The following is a 6775-nucleotide window of genomic DNA, read 5'->3' as shown; positions in this document are numbered from 1 at the left end:
ATAACAATAATTTAGTTGTAATAAAGAATAAGTACAATATAATAATAAAATATCAAATGATATAATACATAATAAATTATAATTATAACTAGCAGGCATTGCTCGCATCCTTAACTCAATTACATTTTTTTTAAATTAATGGAATCTATAGATGCTTTATTTAAATGATGGTATTTGTAAAAAATAGTGTTATTTTATTAAGTTTATTAAGTATTTTTATTTCAGATTTCTTTAAAAAAGGGATGTAAAATTTTTCCATTTAATTTTTTTAGTAATTTTTTAAAATGGGAATTCCATCAAGTGTATTTTTTTCTTCATCCCTGTAAACTCTTATCATTCGCTATGTTTTAACAAAACAGGGCTATAGTCAATTTGGTTTCCAATAACCTTTACTAGCCCCTTTCACCTGCTTGGTGATTCTGTCTCTTCTCTGTTTGGTTTTATGGGAGGTAATCCCATTTTCCTGGGACAACCAACCCTTGACTTTGCTTTAAGTTATAATAAGAGGAAGCTATATACCACATTTTGTGATCCTAGCTCTTACCATTTAGGAAGAGTTCTTGAACAAACAGACAAACACACAGACAGACAAACTCTCTAAAATATACAGTAGATAAATAATAATTTAGTTATTTAAGAAGGCGGTAGACTCCTTTATTAGAAATAAGACTAAAGTTCAACCCTTCTACTTTAAAATGTTCTTTCACAATCAGAAGAGGCAGGTCCTTTACCTGAAACACACGCCCTTCCTCAAGGCAGACACATGTTTCTTGACCCTCTTTGGGTTGCACAGCTTCTGAGCCACATGGAAGACATGATGCTTGGCCAGGTGTGGGATTAAAGAAATTCACTGGGCAGTTCAGGCAAGTGTCTGAAGTCAGAGTTCCTTCTGCAGAACGGAAGGTCCCAGCGGGGCATGGGACTGGTAGCATGCTGCCTTCAGGGCAGAAAAAACCTTCAGAAAAAAGCAAAGATTAAAACTTCATCGTGAAGGTATATTAATTAGAGTGTAGTTACAGTGTAAATGTAATTGCTTTATATTTCTAATTTTTTATGTAATTGAGTATATCCCAGTTCAACTTACAATGCTTGTCCATTGCATTTTACAGTGTTAACAACTGTATACTATTGCAATGCAATATGAAATTTTCTCATTGGCAAATGCTGTTATTACAGAAAAAGCCAGGATGTTACACATTTCTCATTTACACCTAATTATCCCTCAGATCACAGCTCACACTCCTCATCCTCAAAACTACTTATTACCCCCAAATTCTCATAGTATTCAACAAAATAAACTCCTCATTGTCCAGTACTCTCAATGCACATGCTATACGTGAAAGAATATTCTGAAGAAGCCAAAAAAATCTAAAAATATTGATTTCATTTAAAAGTATGTTACATACTTGTACGACTAGAAACAACATACACAGTCAGTTCCATTGAATCCACTGACTACATAAATTTACAGCTACCATGTGGCCCAATAAAAGGCTAAGGAACAATGTATGCTCTTGTAACACTTTAATAATTGCACTAATATAGGGATAAGTCAAAGATCTGTTATTCCCCCACATGACAGAAAGATCCTTGGCATACCCCACCTCAGCTCTTGCAGGCCTCTTTCTCTATGTTAAAACAGTCACACATGTCTTTTTATAACAAATTAACAGGCACTTAATTTCTCATTCTAAAATCTTGTGCATGCCCAGCTACCCTGGTAGACCACAAGGGATGACTTTCCAATGAGATCTGAAATACTGAATACAAGGTAGAGAGTTTTACTTATTCCTGCAGTAATTATCATGGATTCTGTTATCTAATCATCATGATAAAAATCAGATGCTACATCAGAAGAATTTCACTTGCTTGAAGGGTATTTTTTAAAAATTCAAGAAGCCCGATTGTGAGAGCATTTAAATGATTTCTAGCAAATGGATATTAGCCTATTTCGAAATACCTGCTGGACAGACTGACTGATTCTGTTCTCTTCTTGCACAGTAGATTCCACTTTCACAATTCTCATTGTTTTGAAGAAGTTGCAGATCCTCTGCAAGAGACAAGCTCAGGAATATGGATAAAATAAAAATGAGACAGGCCATCTTTCTGTGGCACAGAGCAGACAAATAATCTGTCCTTCTTCTTGTTACTAACATGCACACACTATGGAAAGCTTTCACTTCAGCCACTGAATATTTTATAGGGACTGAAACTTAAGACACATTAATGTATTAATATAAAACATCCGTGGAAGAAGGTACCTGATCTCAGGGTCATATAACAGAAACAGGATTCTGTCCAATGCAAAGAACTGGGGACAAACATTAAGTTGTTTTATTTGCAATTGCTCACCATTCTAACCAAGGTTCTTATTCCTAGTTGCTGAACTTTGTGACTACAAACTGAACTTTATAGGGATAAGGATACTCATAACTGTCCTCTTAGCCTTAATCTATAAATCCCTATTTTAAATAAGTCTGGATTCAACATGAACTACTATAAATTTAAGCAAGAGATGAACTTTATGGTTTGGTTTGAGGGAAGGCTACCTTGTTTACACCAATAATTCATTATTATCTTACTTTCTCTTTCTTCCCCCTCCACCTTGGCTAGTCATTGTCATTGATCTGAACACAGTACAGGAGGCTGTCTCCCAATTCTTTGCCTTTTTGCATCCTTTTACATTTTTTTAAACAGCAGCATGGACAACTTTACAGAACCAATTGTCCAGAAAAAACTGGATTTTCATCTGGTAAGTAAGATTCCACGACAGGTGGCAGTATTGCCTCTTGTATAGGCTGGTAAAAGATCACCTGCACCACAAAATTAAGTAACAACTGCATACTTACTATAATTAGTGATAATTTAATTGCTGTAAACACTGTCAAAACAATTTGGATGGTTCATCCTTACGTTTTATTTCTGTTGTTTATTGCAACAAGCAGAACGAGATAATGGATTCTCTTCCTTTTGGCCATGACAAATCTAAGGGCCAGATTTTCAAAGGTATTTATGTGCCTAAAGATGCAGATGGGCACCTACAGGGATTTTCAAATGCATCTGAGCAAATAAATCCCATGTACATTGAAACTGAAAACAGCCCTTTTATTCTAAAATGTTTGATATATGACAACTAGCCTTTTTACAGCAATTGTGACATATTGATTGATTGATTGCAGTGATGAGAAAAATGACTTCTGGTGCTGTTAGTGCTTTTGGCTTACTTACCCAGATTAAAATTATTCATTTTTATTCAGTAGTGTCTACAGTGCCCCTTTGTCATATGTGTACATAGGAAGAGATAGCGTTTGCCCCTGAAACTTATAATCTAAAGTCAGGTCTCTATTACAAAGTTTTGTCAACATAGTTGTCAGTCAGGAGTGTGACAAAAAGATACATACTGCTGAGATAGCTATGCCAATAAAACTCCCAAAATAGACATGGTAGACAAAAGAATGATTCTATTAGCATAGCTAAAGTCATTCACGGAAGTGGTGGTACTGACAGAAAAACTACTCCTGTCTGCATAAGCTGTGTCTAACATGGGGGCTTTTCCAATATGCTTATGCCAACATCACTATATTGCAAAGCAAGACAAGGCCACAGCAGAGAAGGAAGAAAAAGGAAATATTATTCCCATTATCTACATGAGGCTTAGGGTATAGTCTATTAACAGAGATTCTCTATGTTCTAGTAACGAGGACAGGATGGAAGATGATAAAATATGGGTAAGGTCAGATAAGAAACAGTCAAATGAAAAAGAGTGCCATTCAAACACATGGGCTGTGTCTAGACTGACAAGTTTTTCCGCAAAAGCAATTGCCAGCTGTCTACACTGGCCACTTGAATTTCCACAAGAACACTGACGATCTCATGTAAGAAATCAGTGCTTCTTGTGGAAATACTATGCTGCTCCCTTTCGGGCAAAAGCTTTTGCGCAAAAGGGCCAGTGTAGACAGCTCAGAATTGTTTTGCGCAAAAAAGCCCTGATCACGAAAATGGTGATCAGGGCTTTTTTGCGCAAAAGCGCGTCTAGATTGGCACAGACACTTTTTTGTGGAAAAGCGTCCGTGCCAATCTAGACGCTCTTTTCCGTTAAAAGCATTTGCGGAAAATCATGCCTGTCTAGACGTAGCCATCAGGAAATGGCAGACAGCTAAATAGTCCCAACTTTTTAAAATGCTTATACACAAATGTTAGAAGTCTAAAAAATAAGATGGGTGAACTAAACTGCCTTGTATTTTAGGAGGATATTGATATAATAGGCATCACAGAAATTGAATGGAATGAGGACAATCAATGGGACACAGTCATACCAGGGTACAAAATATATCAGAAGGACAGAACATGTTATGCTGATGGGGGAGTGGTGCTATACATGAAAGAAAATGTATAATCAAATGAAATAAAAATCTTAAATGAACCAAAATATTCCAAAGCAGTCCTGTCTTGGAGTGCCCTGAGTGCCTGCACTTGGGACACCACAGCACTCGGCCACATGTTGGGAGCAGTTACTGCCTCAGTTTCTCCTTGCTGGTTGGGTAATATCCTCCTGCTAAATTCTATCCCTTCTGGGGCAACCAATGTTAAAAAAGATCAGCAGTCCAAAACTTCTATCCCATCTCTTTTCCTTTTGAGAACTTGTTGGTCTCCTCTCCTTTAATGAAAATACCCTGTGGTGGCCAGATACAGAAGTTCACACACTTCCTATTCTATGAGCTCCAGGCTTGGGGCCTTAAGTAAGAAGCAGCTATCATCAGATTATCCCTGCTTCATTTCCCTCCCACGCTGAGGAAAAGGCCCTACCTTTATACAGCTTTCTTACTCTTAGGACTACAGGTACCCTGTAACATAACCATCATGACGCCTGCTTTCTTGGTTTAAATTGGGAACAGGGTGCAACTAGAATTTAAATTATTCTTGAAGAGACACTCTTCCAGATCTGAAAAAGAGCTGTGTCTAAACTCGAAAGCTTGTATCGCACACAAACAGAAGTTGGTCCAGTGAAAGTTATTACCTCACCCTTCTTATTTGTCTAATATCCTGGGATCAACCTAGCTACAACACTGTGCACATTTCTCTCAACGACAGAAAGGCAGATTTCTAATTATTATTTTTCTTGACTTTATACTTTACAGAAATAAAATGAGAGAGCTCACCTAATGCAATCCAAGGAGCTCAAGTTCCATTACTTCCTTTTCATTTAAAAAAAGTATAGGAGAGGAAAATGGATAGGATCGGGGCCGTCCCACAAAATTTAGGCACATGACGCCCCTATGCCACTTTTTCTCCTGCCTGCCTGTTATGTCTCTTGTGCCCTCCTTCCTCCAGCACAGCACTCCCCCATCTCTGTGCATCTAAAGCAGAGAGAATACATATGCACCAGCAGTAGACACAATTTTCTACCCTCTGGGTCCTAGTGGCGCCCTCTCACAGTTTGGCACCTGAGGTGGCCACCTCAGTTTGCCTCATGGTAAGGCCAGCCTTGGAAAGGATAGCAGAACAGATGTTTACATGCAATATGTTATTGCAAAAAAGAGAGAACCTATAACTAATTACATTTTTAAAACCTGCTCTATTTATCTCTTAATGGGTAGAGCAAATAACTTTGATGGGACTAGCCCACTCTATTCAACTGTGGAGCTGATAATTAAGACCTGTTCTTAATACAGTTGTTGCTTTGGGTTAACTATTTGGGTTAGGGTGTGATTTTTTTTAAACCAAAATAGTTATACTGGGCACAATCTCTAACACAGACATAGTTGTATTAATACGAAAATATCTTGTACTGGTGTAGCTTATTCTCTTCCCTTTATTAATATGACATTAGTAATAAAAAACACCATTATATGGATATCTGTGTCCACATTAGAGGGGACAGGACCCTTTTAATTATAGTGGCATAATTAAAACAGTAGAAGTGATGTGTGTAGACAAGCCCTAAGGCAAGTAACTGAAAGATGAAGTGTGTCTGTAAGGTTGTGATGTGAGTGAAATATAAAGAAAGATGACTTCTGCAATATTCTTATTACATTTCTGGGAATTATCGTTCAAGAATAATTTGTAATTCTAACTGTAAGACAGAATGACTGTCAGCATGCTTGTAAGGGTCTAGTTTCCATATAAAAGGTTAATTAGGATTACTAAAGAAAGGAGAGAATTTGTTCACATAGCTCCAGGTAGGATAAAAGCCTCTTCAAGAGACACATATGGAGATCTATCTCTGAGCCATGTTGACACACATTATTATTTTACTATGTAAATTATATTTTCCATATAATGTTTACAAGGGCCCTGGCTTTAGTAAAGGAGGCCAATTACTGCTAGACTCTACTCTGTTTGCAGTGCAAACATTAACTGATGGAATATTTAGGAGAAGCTTAAATATTTTACAAATTTACAAGTTTAAGGTCTTGACTGTCACATTATGCACAGCACTGAGCCATGGATGGCGTGTAAGTTGCACCACTAAACAATAGCACTGGATGGCATAATGACTCCGATTCACAATTCTCTCCCCTCCTTGCTTCTCCTATTCCTGGGATTGAAGTTATCTGTTAAATTACTACTCTCCCTCATTTTTTTGGTTCAGTTGTGTGTGCCATGGCATTGGAGGAGGCGGAGTCATTGTTCTATGAGCTCACTGCCCACCTACTCTGAAAAAGAAGTACTGTAAGTGGGTGCATAGCCCTCTTTACTCCTGTGTGTCTGGTTAGCTCATGCAGAGGTGTAAAGGCTACATGCATTTGTGATGGCTACATGATTATAATTACAA

This window comes from Pelodiscus sinensis, chromosome 26 (genome assembly GCF_049634645.1).
Source record: "Pelodiscus sinensis isolate JC-2024 chromosome 26, ASM4963464v1, whole genome shotgun sequence".
Taxonomy (NCBI): domain Eukaryota; kingdom Metazoa; phylum Chordata; order Testudines; family Trionychidae; genus Pelodiscus; species Pelodiscus sinensis.
Note: the sequence above shows the minus strand (reverse complement) of the source record.